The following is a 16,467-nucleotide window of genomic DNA, read 5'->3' as shown; positions in this document are numbered from 1 at the left end:
GGAGCACGTGTGTCTGCTTTGTGCCGTCGACACACGCTGCAATAATAACGCTACCAAAACTGGTTTACAATTATAAGGAATTTATTTCCACTGATGCAAGTACGATTACAGTTAAACATTGGAGTACATACTCCTATGAAATATTAAAACAATAAAACCCCATTTGCAAAAAACTCTACTCAGCTCCTCAGGTGAAAAACACGTCCGTCGTCCGAGGGCCATCACGCGAGAGAGAAAAAAAGACTTGAAATTAAACCACCCACATCTGTTCGAAACACCTCCTCTTCCATTTATCCCGATTCCTATTGGCTAACTTCCAGGAGTGTATTCGCCTGTCTGCCTTTCTGTCCCTGAGTTTACTAACACATTCAATGACCGTCAGAAGTATGCTCACTTTAAAACATATTGGCTGTGCATAAAAACACAACACACATGTGACAACACATTGGTGGGCCTCACACTCACATGTTATCTTTGTGCTAGCTCAAATGCACATGTAGCGCAGACGGACACCAATTCCATACAGCACTACACAACGAAAATAAACATTATTTTTGGTACAGTACACGCACATTAACTGTTCTCGAACATGAAGGATAACAGAATCTATAACTAGGATGGTCTTAAAATGCGAAACATCATTAGCCTTGCAGTTCTCTCCTGAACGCTTAGTCACTCGAAAAGAAGGATTTCACATCCTGCTTCGCTCTTCACGTCGTGCTAGCGTTCTCTGGAGTACAGTGCCTTCTAGTGGCTTTAGTGGTAACATCATTGTTCCCACTAGGTCAGTCACTTGTAAAACTACTGCTGGAATAAACAAGTATGCTCACTTTAAAACATATTGGCTGTGCATAAAACCACAACACACATGTGACAACACATTGGTGGGCCTCACATTCACATGTTTTCTTTGTGCTAGCTCAAATGCACATGTAGCGCAGACGGACATCAATTCCATACAGCACTACACAACGAAAATAAACATTACTTTTGGTACAGTACACGCACATTAACTGTTCTCGAACATGAAGGATAACAGAATCTATAACTAGGATGGTCTTAAAATGCGAAACATCATTAGCCTTGCAGTTCTCTCCTGAACGCTTAGTCACTCGAAAAGAAGGATTTCACATCCTGCTTCGCTCTTCACGTCGTGCTAGCGTTCTCTGGAGTACAGTGCCTTCTAGTGGCTTTAGTGGTAACATCATTGTTCCCACTAGGTCAGTCACTTGTAAAACTACTGCTGGAATAAACAAGTGTGCTCACTTTAAAACATATTGGCTGTGCATAAAAACAAAAATACATAACACACATGTGACAACACATTGGTGGGCATCACACTCGCATGTTATCTTTGTGCTAGTTCAAATGCACATGTAGCGCAGACGGACACCAATTCCATACAGCACTACACAACGGAAATAAACATTATTTTAACCTTGCAGTTCCTGAACGCTTAGTCACTTGAAAAGAAGGATTTCACATCCTGCTTCGCTCTTCACGTCCCGCTAACTTGGTGGACATCACACTCACAAAAATGTTGTCTTTGTGCTAATCACAATTCCATCACTTGTGGGTTGCACTATCCAGTCCCACACAAAGTTCTCACTATTTCCACTCCAGCGACACCGACACCAACAAACAATCCTGCTGTCAGTAGACCTTTGCCACAGCGAGACCACCAACTTCTGGTCTGAGTCTCAGCAGCTGGAGGCATCATGAAGCTCTCTTTAAGGTCATTCAGATGTTCAGCCATCTTTAGCCGCTTTCCAAGCTCATCATTTTGGGCCGATGCGACATTGATATGTTTAGCCACCTTTCGCCGCCGTTGAAGGTTATTATATAGGGCCGGCGTGAAATAACTGGGATTTTCTTGCTTCTGATTCTCAGCAGCTGGAGCCAGCAAGAGGTTCTCTTCAGGCTCATTATTTCGGGCCAATGCGACATCATTGATTTGTTTCGCCATCTTTCGCCGCCGTTGAAGGTTATTATATAGGGCCGGCGTGAAATAACTGGGATTTTCTTGCTTCTGATTCTCAGCAGCTGGAGCCAGCAAGAGGTTCTCTTCAGGCTCATTATTTCGGGCCAATGCGACATCATTGATTTGTTTCGCCATCTTTCGCCGCCGTTGAAGGTTATTATATAGGGCCGGCGTGAAATAACTGGGATTTTCTTGCTTCTGATTCTCAGCAGCTGGAGCCAGCAAGAGGTTCTCTTCAGGCTCATTATTTCGGGCCAATGTGACGTCATTGATTTGTTTCCCCATCTTTCGCCGCCGTTGAAGGTAATAATAATCGATTGGCAATATGCTATATAGGGCCGGCGTGAAATAACTGGGATTTTCTTGCTTCTGATTCTCAGCAGCTGGAGCCAGCAAGAGGTTCTCTTCAGGCTCATTATTTCCGGCCAATGTGACGTCATTGATTTGTTTCGCCACCTTTCGCCGCCGTTGAAGGTTATTATATAGGGCCGGCGTGAAATAACTGGGATTTTCTTGCTTCTGATTCTCAGCAGCTGGAGCCAGCAAGAGGTTCTCTTCAGGCTCATTATTTCGGGCCAATGCGAAATCATTGATTTGTTTCGCCATCTTTCGCCGCCGTTGAAGGTTATTATATAGGGCCGGCGTGAAATAACTGGGATTTTCTTGCTTCTGATTCTCAGCAGCTGGAGCCAGCAAGAGGTTCTCTTCAGGCTCATTATTTCGGGCCGATGGGACATCATTGTCATGTTCAACCACCTTTCGCTGCCCTTTAACTTTATTATGTAGGACCCAAGTGAAATAACTAGGATTCCTTGTTAGTCTTGTCATACACCCCGAAAGTATATTCATTTTGCTTTCTTGCTTCTACTGTATGCGACTTGTGTGACTTGAAAGTTCAGTTTCTTGCTTGAAGAACTGAAGTCAACTGTTCGTGTTGGTGATTTTATAAGCCTGTATTGTTGTTGTATTGGCAGGAGGATCAGTGATGTCATTGAGTTCTGGAAGGTTCCATGAGGTGATGCAGATTCTATTCGGAATGTTCCCATGGGGATCAGTGATGTCACTGAGTTCTGGAATGTTCCATGACGTGATGCCGGAGAGGGGGCGTGGTTTATCGTCCTGGAAGCCTCGATCTGGCCGCCATTGTTTTCCGCCGTCAACCGGAGGAATAAGGACAATTTCTGCTCTGTACGTGTTGTGGAAGTCCCTCAAACGTCGGAATGCCAAACGCCGTCGTCTCTGGGTCCATAACAGCATCCGTAGGCGCACACAGCTCGGTGAATTTCACAGACTTCTCCAGGAACTACGTCTGGATGACTGCTGCTTCCAGCGCTACATGAGGCTAACCATTAGCCAGTTTGATGACCTAATGGCTCGGGTCGGTCCCAGGATTTGTCGACTGGACACCTAGGCGTTCCATCTCAGCTGCGGAGCGCCTGTCCGTCTGTCTCCGGTGAGTGGCAGTTCCATAAAATGAATTAATGAAAGAGTGAAATAAGTTCAGGCTTTGTCGGTCCACAACAGGGCAAGGAAGCCACTTTAACATAGTTTTTCTGAATGGAGTTTGGATCCATGATGGATCCGAAGTCCGACAATACTCAAAATAACGTAATCTTACGAAAATCACCAGCATTTAAGATGTTTATTATTCATGACAGCAGCTGTGCAGTCATATCAATAAAAACTACTTCTATTAGCAGCTACAGTATGTTCAATAACTCTGTTAAATTGAATGTTCTTCTGTGCTGCAGATATCTTGCTACTGGTGACTCCTTTAGGACCATCGCAAACAGCTTCCGTGTCGGGGTCTCCACTGTCTCCGGTATTGTCCCAGATGTTGCCACAGCTATTTGGGACTGCCTTGTGGAAGGAGTTCGTGGCTGTGCTCACCACAGAGGAGTGGAGATCAATTGCTGTGCAGTTTGAGGAGCGGTGGAATTTTCCTCTCTGCTGTGGAGCACTGGATGGAAAGCATGTTGTCCTCAAAGCCCCTGCTAATTCCAGATCTTCCCATGGCAAGACACCGTGTAATGCCCAAGCACATCCAAAACAGCTCTTTTAAGAGCCACCCACACATTACTACTGAGCAAACTTCCTGCAATGTTACTTAATATATGTTGTAGCAGTGTGTCCTTCACTATATATATATATATATATATAGAGTTGTATCCTTAAGTTTTCTTGTAAAACTACAATAAAGAACATGGACAAAGTAACATGAAATGAAGTGCATTTATTTATTGAAAATGTATAGAAAAACATATACAAAAAACAAACTAATTGTTACAAAATACAAACTAATTGTTTTTTTTTAATTCCTGGTTCGTTCCCTGGAAAGATTGTCCCCCAGATGTCTAATCCAAATGTTCCAAATTCAGCACCACAGTGCTGGCATCATAAATTAATTTGTGAAATTGCAATTTTATATATTCCTTTTGCTGGCGTGGCAATCTTTCCAGGGAAGGAACCAGGCTCCTCATGAAGAGTTCATCCTCAGATTGTGGTGGAGCTGGTGGAGCTGGTGGAGCAGGGGTGTCTCTCTCCAATGCCTGCAGAAGGCGCTTCTCTATCTCCTGCTGCTTCTCGATCCCTGTTGGCCTTTTTGGGGCCCTTCTTTTTCCTGTATGACATGGAAACAACATATTTCGTGAAACTATTGCATCCCATCACTACAATAGCTTGTAAAGTAAATATTTGTAATTGTGAAAAACATACCATGAATGCATAAATTGTATTATACAAAAAAATGCAATCCAACTTTTGTGATGTACATACCCATGGGTGGAGCAGGAGGAGGAGGAGCAGCAGCACCTTGAGGTTCTTCCTCACCGTGATGACCAATCTGTTTTATCTTTGAACATGAACAATAAAACAATTTTATGACTCAAAAGTGCTGCTTTAATTAAATAGTAATTTGCCTTCAAAGCTATGACAGTATAGTGGTTTAAGATCCGGAGCCCAGGGTTGAAAGCTCCTTTATTATAACTTATTTTCGCTCATGAAACATTTTTTTTAATAAGTATGAAGACTATACAGAACCAGGCTTTGCCAAATGAAAAAAACAAACCTCTTGCACTGCTTTGCCCTGTCGTTACTACTTCAGCTGTAGTAATATTTTCTGTATGACTTAACTATGCTGTGCTTTTGTGTCTTCACTTCAACAAACCTCTCCTGTCAATCTCAGATGGCCCTGTTGCTGCCTCTGACATGTCGTCCTGGTCTGGTCCTGCATCTGTGAAGTACTCTGCGGTACTGTCTCCCTCGACCCTCCCCATGTTACCGCTACTCTCCCTGGGAGTCACGAAGGGGTTGAGGAAAGACATAACCGCAGAGTACTTCCACTTCTTTGATGGCCCTGCTCCTGAGCCACTCTTTCTCTCTGTCTCTCTCCTCTTTCTCAAATAGGTGTCCCTGAGAGTCTTCCACTTCCGTCGGCAAATCTCATCTGACAAGGAACGCATAACGTATTTAGTGTGAAAGCCGGTGGTTGGGCTAGCTTTCATGCTAACATGGCTCATATAGCTAGTTAGTAAATTACAACCGATAGCTAGAATCAAGTAACAAAGACATAATAATAACTTACCAGGTTGTCCGACGTCCTCACCTACTTTCCTCCATGCCATATCCTTTTTAGTTCGGTCGCGGTAGAGATACGACGACGTATCGTAGAGCTCGGGGAAGCTACAAGCCGCCACTATTAATTTGTCCTCCATTGTTGTTTGCGATTCAGCACCGGCAGGAGCTACGGCACTGATGACGGGGGCAGCAACTCAACGCTGATAGGCTATCGCGCCACAGCGTCACGCGATTATGTCGCTGAAGTTGAAAAATTTCAACTCGCGCGTTGGCGATTTTGCGGCGTCCAACGCGTCCACCGCGTCCACCTCACTGCAATAACGCGTCCAACGCGCCGCGGCATCGCAAAATCGCGGCGCGCCAGTCTCATCGCGTCTGTGCATAGACTTTGTATGTAATCTCGACGCGCATCAAAAAATCAACGCGACCGGTGTGAACACGGCAGTCTTGCCCAACATCTAGTGTTCGGAGGAGGAAGTGAATTCTGTGATGAGTTGATTGTGCAGAGAGACTCCTACAACCAGTACAGTGTTTAGAATCGCGTCATCTACCAACTGTGCAACAAATATACTGATTTAGTTAGTTAGAGGTAGAAGAGAAGGGATTTTATCATTACTCTGATATGAGACGTGATGACATTCTGTGCTAGCGCCACAGTATGTTATTGTTAAAGACTACTCAGTTCGATTTTTCTGTCTGTCTCTCTGACTTTCTGTCTGACTCTGTCTGTCTCTTTGACTTTCTGCTTGACTCTGGTTGACTCTGTCTGTCTGTCTGTCTGACTGACTCTGTCTCTCTGACTGTCTGTCTGACTTTATTCATACCATAAAGGAGCGATTGATCGTTGATAAAGGGTTGCATATGACTCCCGATTAAGTCCCTAGATTAACTTCTATGAGCCTCTGGTGGGGGTAGGTCGGATAAAGAGGACGTTTGTAACTGTTGTATAAGTCCCTGGATAAACCTCTATGAGCCTCTGGTGGTTGTAGGACCTAAAGAGGACGTTTGTAACTGTTTGATAAACGGCCCAATGATTACAATCTCTCTGACTTTCTGTCTTTCTGCCTGACTCTGTCTGTCTCTTTGACTTTCTGCTTGACTCTGGTTGACTGTCTGTCTGTCTGTCTGACTGACTCTGTCTCTCTGACTCTGTCTGTCTGACTTTCTGGCCGTCCCTCTGTCTTTCTGACTTTCTGTCTGTGTCTCTGTCTGTCTGTGATTTTTCTGTCTGTCTCTCTGACTTTCTGTCTCACTCTGTCTGCCTGACTCTTTGTCTGACACGATACCTTGAACACACACATTACTAACTTTGCTTCTTCCCTGGAGTCTGTGTGCTTTCTCGCCTCGCAGGTTTTACGTGTATCCTGGTTATACCTGGACTATGGTCTTGCCTCCTGCCGTGGTTCTGTCATATGTGTTGTAACTCTGTTATGCTGTTCATTCTGTACACATGACATCTATTGCACTGTTGTCCATCCTGGGAGAGGGATCCCTCCTCTGTTGCTCTCCCACAAGTCTCTCCCTCTTTTCTCCCCGTTAAAGGGTTTTTCCTGTTCCGATGTGACGGTTCCGGGCCAGAGGATGTCGCATGTGTGCGGATTGTAAAGACCTCTGAGGCAAATTTGTCATTTTTGGCTGTACAAAAATAAATTGAATTGAATAAGAGAAAAACTGTCAACTGTGTTCAACTGTGTAAAAATACTGAACAAGAGCAAATTAATGAGAGCTGAAACCAGTTTTTGGAGAGTCCATCCATCCTTTATATCCATCCCTCTTTCTTTCTATCCATCTGTCTCGTGTAATGTCATGAGAAGTCACATGGGCAGGCTAGGGTGGGGTGCAAGGTAATTAACAAAAACAGACAAAAATCAAAGATTCCTAGAAAAAGGTGAAGTTTTATTCTTCTGTTACGAGGCAACTCAGGTATCTCTCTATCTAAATCAAAAGTCCAAAACAAACAAAAGCGTTCAAGTGGGGATAATGGCTCATTAAACTGAACAATATGAGAAAAAAACTCGGTTTTACAGGCTAGCGGGTCTTCTTTCTTTCAATCCTTCTCAGTCTGCTTCTGTACTGGACTTTATGCAGTTCTCCAGTCCAACTTTGTTCTCGGAGCTCCTTCCAGCCTTGTTCTCTCCCTCTCCTTCTCTCCTCTGCCTCGTGCAGCTCTTTAGTCCTGCCTCAATTAGGTGGCTTAAACACCCACACCTGGGTGGGTGTTGAGGCATTCTGGGAGCTGTAGTATGTAGATCGGCGGCCATTTTTCTCTCTTTCTTACTGTGATGAGTTGCTTTGCCTCAAACTGCTCCTCTCCCGGGCCGCAAGGCCCCAGGTGTATGTGTAGCAAAAAGTTTGCTGTTATTTGACTAATTGCTTATCTGTATGTATTAGACACATGGAGCCCATTACCTCCTTTACACAAAATATACACAATGATATGATGCCTCCTGGTGATGCTCTGTGCATATATATCTATATGTCATACATTTCTCCATTAATAATTTGTCAGTTATATACTATGTATTGTACATCTATTATGCACCTGTTTTTGATTGTGTTTTAGGATAACATATCATGATTTTTGTAGACACTAAGTTCCCCTTTTAAATGTTTCACATAGTTTTTCACAGCAACTGACATTTTGGTCTTGTGCCGTTGTCTAATATTGATTAAAACAACTGCATGGTTCTTTAAGTAGCCTGGCCGACCTCATTTGTAGCTGACAAATGGTTTTAGGATCCAGCCTATGAGTAGTGTAGTTTTATAATTGTGATAAAGTCAAGTTTATGTTCTATTTGATACTAAAGTAACAGTTGTATAGTTCAAGTTGTCTTTGAACATATACCTCTCCTGTAAAAATGATATGAGTTAATGAGCCTTTTCATTTTAATTTCCTAAATGGTCAACATAGACTAGAGCCTTGCCAATAAAACATGTGTCAAAAACTGAATCCAAAGCTTTCCAGAATAAAATACATTTTTGGAGAAAACACAATATTGGTGTGGCGCAGAATGTTCAAAATTTGCCTTGAGTTATATTACAGATGTTTGGAAATATGATGCTGCCACTAGATGGCAGCACCACGCCACTTATGCTGTATGCCAGACTCGGTGGTTCACGATCGGCATTGCTACTACTATAATGTGAAACATGTCTCTAACGTTATATCTTGCTGTACATTGTCGATCGTCAACCACGCAAAACAAGGTTCATTTCCTGGAAGTGCTCACCATCTTGGCACAAAGGACAGACAAACATCATGTCCTGTGTTTTTTGATTCTTTGTGATAATCCACATATTGAATCAATGTGATGCATAGTCCCTGTTGTGTCTCTATTCTGTATTGATGGTTCAGCATCTGCTAGTGGACGTCCACGCTTTGTCTCATGAGCTTCTTGGGGCCACAGAATTTTTTTTTTCATTTATACTTTTGGAATTTTATTACTTTTTTATTTAAGATATAAAGCAAAGAAAAGCATTGGGATTCCTAATAACGCTTCCACCGCTGTGACATATTCTCCAGATCTTTGCATGGAAATAATGTATGAAGGTGAGTGCTGTTTAATCTCAGAATCTCTCTGTGCAGTCGTCCCAGTACCAGCATGTCGTGGCTGCTGAGCCACTGAGGACGATGTGTATCCTGGCCTGGAGGCAGTAGGCTTCACTGTGCTGGGTCTGCTGTTCCTGGCTCTTCCCTCAGAGCTCAGCCATAAGCTGTTCAACGCTGCTGGATAAAACCACCATATTGTACGATTTTGTATCCACTTTCTTTCCCATATGAACTGTTCTTACCAATACTGGAGTTACTTGTTACAATTATTTGTTTTTTATAAGACTGTACAAATAAAAACTGCAACCTCTCCATTATCTATTGAAGGCTTTATTTTACAGTGAATATAAATGCTTTTACACATACTCTAAAGATTCCTCACACTGTCCCAGTTCTGCTGATTCCAAGTGGAGTTTGGATTACAGCATATCCGGCTCTGTGCTGACCTCAGAGAATCAAAGATGTCAGATGAATGATCTTGGAGTGATGAGGAGAGGCACATTCATTTCTGCCCGATATAATCTATAGATTGGATTATTTGAATACACTAGGGCTGACACTAACTATTATTTTCCTTATTGTTTTATCTGCCAATTATTGTCTTGATTAATTCATTGATCTTTTTGTACTATAACATGCCAGAGAAAGGTAGATAACAGGTTTCCACATTTGCTTGTTTTGCTGGACCAAAATTATTCAATTAGCTTCTCAAATATGGCAAAGGAAAGCATTTTCAAATCTTATTTACTTACTATACATAATTTAGTCAGTCAATTGACTGAGCAATTAATCATTTTGCCGAATACAAGATGTATAATTATAAAAGAAACACTACATTATATTATGATATTATGCATCTGACTTTATAGTACCTTACTGTTTTTTGTTTTTTTCCCCATACTATAGCTAAGTTCTTCAATCCACACTCTAATTGAATACCTGGAAAACAATGTGACGTACACAAGAAAACTATAACAGACACATGAACACACACATACTCAGTTCAAAGACTCTGTGTTCTCCTGCTCCAGACTCTGGGACGAGGTCAGAGATCTCTGTCAGGACGGCCCTGGAAACAAAAAAACACAAAACATGTGAGTACAGAGGGTGTTTGCTTTGTGCGTGTGTGTGTGTGCATGGGTGTTACTGACAGGTACTGCTTTAGTGTGTTCTCTGTGGCGTCCCAGAGTTTCACTTTGTCTTCAGAGATTATATTGCCCATACTCTCCCAGTAGGCTTCATTCTCTGAAGTATCCCAGGCCTCTACATGAAAACTATGATTTTGGCTCGCTGAGCTCTCCCTTAGAAAGCACCAGAAAAACATAAGCATCACACATTTATGGAGAAAGACTGTGGTGTCATAATTTCATGTTCAAATCTCACACACAGTACAATTGACAACCCTAATACAGCCTCTGTTGGTGTGGAGATACAGTAATGATGGAGAGTCATCTATTTCTCATGAATAAGTAGTTTAGTGTAAATGTGGTCTTACCTGCACCTCATGTGCTGCTCGAGGAAACTCTTTAGAGCAGGCAGAATATGGTTCGGATTGATGAGTTCAGAGGACAAATGAGTCATAGACTTGGTCTCCACATCCTCTTCCTTGAGACTGGATTCACCCGACTCAACACAAACATCCTGCAGGCAGACAAAATAGTACTAATTACAATCCTCTTGTATGTCAAAGACTCAAGGCCATATTCTCCACAAGCATTAATCCACAGCAAACCTCATCTCTGCCCCTCCTGATCTCAGTCTCATCTCTCTGCTGATCTTTCTACTTCAATAAGAATTCAGCCAACTTGGGCACATCCTCCTCTTCCATGCCAAACGACTGGAAGAGAAGGCAAGATGGCAGGTTGTTCAGTATTTGATCCATACAGTCCAACAGTACACTGATGCATGACACGACAGGAACTCACGCAAAGCAGAGAGCCCAGCTTCACAACAGTCTGTTCTTCCTTCTCCAGGGGAGCCAGTAGGTTTAGGAGTTTATCCTCCATCAGGAAGCCCTGAGACAGAAGGAAGGGACACTTTTGGTTGAAGATGCGTGTCACATAAGGTCATAGATGGTTGAATAGAGTTATTAGAACAACCAAAACCTGTTTCAAATGATATATTGTATGCTTAAAGACACGTTATAACTCGTTTTGATGAAAATATATTTGTCGTTTGAAAAAAAAAGACTTGTGTCAACTTCTTGTCCGCTTCTGTACACACATCTGCTTAATAAACTCTTCCAGTGATAAACATTAACAATGAACTTGTTTCTCACCGCCTCATCACACAGCAGCTCCATCACTTTTTTCAATGTCTCCAAAGACTGCTTCCCTTCCTCCACCTCGGCAGCACTCTCACTCTGCACCGTTTTCCCTTCCTTGTACATTTCCTTATCCATGCTCTCAGTGTCAGTCTCCGGCCTAGGCCCAACTGAGAGGTCCATCATCCTCTGACTACACTGTAAATTCTGCCCGGTGTGAAACAGCTGGGAGACAGCCTGGCGGGCAGGCATCCTGGCCTGTTTCTGAGGCTGGATGGGACCAGAGAGCTCCATGAATTCCAGGGGAGTTCGCTCCCCGGCTAAACCAAGGTGCTCCTTGCAGATCAGCGAGTTGATGACCAAAACCCTCTCCACCAGTTGCTTCACCTCCACATCAATCATAAGCCACATCTCCTCAAATTGTCTGGCATCAGTAACTGCAAAGTGCCTGCATGAAGTGGATGGAGGCGCAAAAGAAAGAGAAGAAATTCTGTCCGACGGCATGTCAGCGTTACTTAAAACAGGATGATTGTGACTTACTTGATATTCTTCTGAATCTGTTCATATTGCTGGATTTTGTGTTTGTATTCCTCAGGCAAATGCTGGATCTTTTTTGTAAACTGTTTGTTCTCACTGGAAGACTTAGTACGAAGGTTTCCAATCTCTGTGTGCAGTCTGAAACACAAAACCAGCAGAAGAAACAGGGAGTGAATTAGATATACCAGTGTGTACGTGTGTGTGCAGGCATGCGTACATACGTGCATGAGAAAAATCAACTACCTGACGGCTCTTTTCTTCATACGGTGCAGATTCAATCTCTGTACTGGTACCTCAACTGTTGTCTTCATTAGTTTTAGAGCCGTGATTATTTGGCCGGCCTTTTTCTGTTGGTGTCTCTCCAGAACCTGCAGAGGCAACACTGGAACGTTAGGGCACTCAAATACTGGGCTTTTGTATGTCAAATGGTAACCCAGTTGAAACGTTTCTTCTTGGCAATGTAATCACAATTACTACTTCTATATACGATATTGTTGGTTTCTGAGGCTGATTCCAATTTAAATTAACAACAAAGGAAAATGCTGAGTTAATCAGCAGCATTTACTTTTTATAAAATGGAGCTCATATCACAAACGTTTCATTCAAAGGATAAGCTACCCACACACACACACACACACACACACACACACACACACACACATATATATTTTTCACATTTACAATTTGCCTATATTAGCTTAGTTTAATCCAAACAATTAGCCATAATATTACATTCGGCATTACTTTCGCCACAAAAGGCTTTGGAAACTGAACAAACCTTTTCACTTTCCTCAACCTCCTCCTGTGGAGGCTGGCTCCTCATTGAGCTCCTCATTGAGCTCCTCATTGAGCTCCTCATTGAGCTCCTCATTGAGCTCCTCATTGAGCTCCTCATTGAGCTCCTCATTGAGCTCCTCATTGAGCTCCTCATTGAGCTCCTCGCGGGCCTCCATAGTGGGGTTTACTTCCATATCCTGTGTGGAGACCCTGAAGGTTGTATGCAAACGTAATGATATAAAAATAGATTAAAACGGCAGTCTCTGAATATCACTAACCCACATGACATCATTATTATAACTATTACCATAACAAATAATCCATGCTGCAAGACAACCAACATTAGAATCGGATGAATACTTGTTCACGGTATTTACGGTAACGTTAAACATCAACTAGCACACTTACGTGTTCTTAGCCTCTTGATTTTCGGACAACACAGAGGGTACAGACTCATTATCCTCCTCCTTATCAACTTCTTCCATATTAAGAGTCTGCTGTATGGACGTCATTGGCATAAACTGTTAAATATTGTCATGATCGTAAAGATAACAAAGTAACAGGTCTGTGTCGCCGCAGTCTGTTTGGTAAACGTTGGTATGGTTTTGTGATTTTTTATGATACTATGATTTGTTATTGCATACAATGCTGTGTCTTTATGACGTACTATATTATGACAATCTATGAGAAACTATACGATGCCTTTTTAAGACATACTTTACTATTTTTAAATAATGACATTACACACTGACCTTTTTATGACATTTTTACAGCATACTGTATGTTGGAGACATTTCAAGCAAGCTCTAATTTCTTACTGTTTTTATTTATTCAGTATAAATAGTATAGCAGCACCTAGTGGTAGTTTCTGGTGCTAGTGCACAGCGTCACCTGACCTCCCATCTCTCCAAGCTATTATTGAAGGCAGGTGCGCTAAAAAAAGGGAGCTGTGGAAGACGCCGAGACGATGTTTTTGTTGTTTTGGTTAACCGTAGTTTTATTTGATGAATTCATTCATTTCCCCACTGATTTGAACATTTGTCAAGACCTGTGTATTTTGGGGAATGTTTGTTCTGGGTTTTTGATTTTGTTTATGACGCCAAAGTAGATAAGCTTAACCCATCAACTCGAATGCACCATTCAAACATCCTTTGGACCACCCGAACCAGCATGGATCATCAATCAGTGAGTAACTTTTACAAACTGAAGAACCGGACAGCACGTGATCACGTCTATGATGGCGTCTGCGGGCGGCTACCAATTTAGCTTAGAAGCTGCAATACTATACTATGACTATTTTATTTAGGGCATACCATACTGTAGATGTTTACGACACACTGAACTATGACATTTTGACATTTTATGGAAAGCTAAACTATGACTTCATAGATACCACAACCACTGGGGAAGGCTTTTCTGCCGGGGTGTGAATGAAACGCTGCCTGTGCCAAACAGGATTTTGGTTTTAAAATGTTGGCTTTGTATTCTTGAACTGGAGGCTTGGACCTCTGGGTCAGAAACGATGGGCGGCAGCGATCATGGTCTCTACACCGTATTGACATGGTTGAGTTGTAACATATTTGGGCGGGAGTCGGCCCAAAACCGGGCAGCGGAGAAGAAAGCTGAGGAAGAAGAGGCCTCTGACACCATATCCAGCTGTAAAGACCTAAGTGGTCGTTTGAATCCTTCCTTAAGCCGTACATATTGATGACTTGTACTTGTCCACGCTCTTCATGTATAAATCAGCTTTGCAATCTTTAAATTAAAAAAACATGAAAATAAAATCCTCGTTCAGGTGCAAAAAGAAGCTCATAACATGAGACGAGAGTTTTATGCCCGGAGATAAATTTGCCAAATGTGTTACATCCCTGAGGAAATGTGAAGGGACGATTATGACGGGGGTTGAGGAAGTAATGAGACGTGACGGAGGGGGTTTAACAAGAAACAGGTGGCATATTGATTTTAGTGACGATTAAGTGATTAATTGTCCAATTTAGATTATTTCACTAACAAGGGCTGACATTGGGAAATCTATTGAAAGAAGTGAAGGAGAATTCATGAGGAGTTAGGAGAAGAGAACCCGACTCCACTTTCACTAAGCTACGTAGTTATGATGCGACGGAGGATGTCACTGACGGAGGTCTGCCATGGTGGAACTACAACGAAGGACTACAAAAAGTGCAACTAAAACATGACCCCATGAAAACTGTTCAATATCAATATTTCCTTTGTGCAACAATTTAGATTCAATGGTTTGGTTATATTGTGCTTTTTAACAGTTTAATAATCAATCATAGGCCGAGCTTGTTTTTTTAATGCTTCTTGTTATTGAGGATTCGTTCATTGACAGTTTGCTATATTTGCTGTTCATTTTATTTCATATTCTTCTTTTTATTTAAACTTATTGAGACAAACAAACGGACCATGTTCACCCATATTTCTGTTCCATAAAACCATATATGTAACAAAATACTTATTGTATTGATAAGTGTGTTGTTCACCTGCAGTGGAAATGCTGACCTAAACAAGTCTACTAAGATCAGGTTGTTAGTAAATTGTATCTCAATATAAATGAACATATAAACACCATAGTCCTGTGTGTGCTGCACATGTTTAGTGAATATTAATATTTAACATGTAGACTGAAAGTATCCTCAAGTTTAGGTGAAAGTTAAAGACAACACACAACAAAGTGAAGCACTGTGAGTATGATAACGTGTATGTAAACTTTGATGCTGAGTACTTCTTCACTTTGTTGTCTTTCTATTGAGTCCAGTCTGCATAAAGCTGCTAATATTCAGTGTAATGAGTTCCTCCCCAGTCATAATTATCGAAGACAGTGTTTCACTTTTGTAATAAAACAAACAAGATATCCCCTGTGGACTAAAGACTGATTTGCCTTCATGCTTCTTATTGTGATCTCAATATTTCAAATGGAGCATTTTTCCACTCGATATATCATGCATGAGCTGATCATCAGTGATATGTAAAGTTTCAAAAGAGAGAAATATAAACCAGGAACCAAATTAACACAATTCACTGTATATCATGAAATACTCCTGTAATTGCTTTTATTTTGGGAGACCTGTGTGGAGGTTTTTGGAGCAGCAAACTATGATCAAATAAAATTCTACATTAATATAACGTAGTGTACAGACATGAGTGGCATCTTCACATTGAATTAGCATCTTTCCAAATTGTTGAACTGCTCTTTTAAGATTACTAAAGTAGCTTTAGCGACAAAGTGGTGACAAGCTAAAGTTGACATGCTAATCTTACAGCTACATTCTTTAACAATGTTCCACTGAGTCCGACGTTTATCAATGTTACTATTTACAGGTGTGACGTGTCAGCATTTCTTCAGAGAAAAAGGCCCTGGTGAAAAGAAAAACATGCCGCCTCCAAAGTGTTGCCTCAGACTGGGCATGGCCCATCAACAACCGTAATAACTGAGTGGTTTGTATACCTGAGTGTGTTGATGCCTGTGGTGGTGGGGTTCAAAATTGCATTAAAGGGGCACTCCATCAGTTTAGTAATGTGCATAATGTTGAGACTTGCAAGAGAAAGCTGCAAAAATTGAAGCAGCAGAGGCTGACATGTCATGACTTGTAGTCTCTAATGAGACTCCAATGTGTCTTTTAGTTATACTATTGCCTTTTAAAAATGGCTGTGCAGTAGGCCTACCTGCTGTTGGCTGTGGCAATATAAAATGTGACACATAACATTAGGGGGGACTGCCTCTTTAATAAAAAACAAAATCCCAAATCATTGTTGTAATACACT

General features: G+C 41.8%; 2 long non-coding RNA genes across 2 annotated transcripts; both read right to left on the bottom strand.

The window, feature by feature from the left end:
* Nucleotides 1–4,214: 4,214 nt before the first annotated feature.
* Nucleotides 4,215–5,706, bottom strand: LOC306792867. The gene is made up of 3 exons (XR_013772851.1): nt 5,565–5,706; nt 4,757–4,832; nt 4,215–4,601 (listed from the first exon to the last, which is right to left on the bottom strand). It is a non-coding gene; the product is annotated as an uncharacterized lncRNA (long non-coding RNA).
* A 5,138-nt stretch (nt 5,707–10,844) lies between these two features.
* Nucleotides 10,845–11,500, bottom strand: LOC306792757. The gene is made up of 3 exons (XR_013772842.1): nt 11,386–11,500; nt 11,033–11,122; nt 10,845–10,944 (listed from the first exon to the last, which is right to left on the bottom strand). It is a non-coding gene; the product is annotated as an uncharacterized lncRNA (long non-coding RNA).
* Between the last annotated feature and the right edge of the window lie 4,967 nt (nt 11,501–16,467).

The sequence above is a fragment of the Melanostigma gelatinosum genome, assembly GCF_949748355.1.
Source record: "Melanostigma gelatinosum genome assembly, chromosome: 18".
Taxonomy (NCBI): Eukaryota; Metazoa; Chordata; class Actinopteri; order Perciformes; family Zoarcidae; genus Melanostigma; species Melanostigma gelatinosum.
The sequence above is the reverse complement of the archived record's forward strand: the minus strand, read 5'-3'. Positions and strand labels throughout refer to the sequence as shown.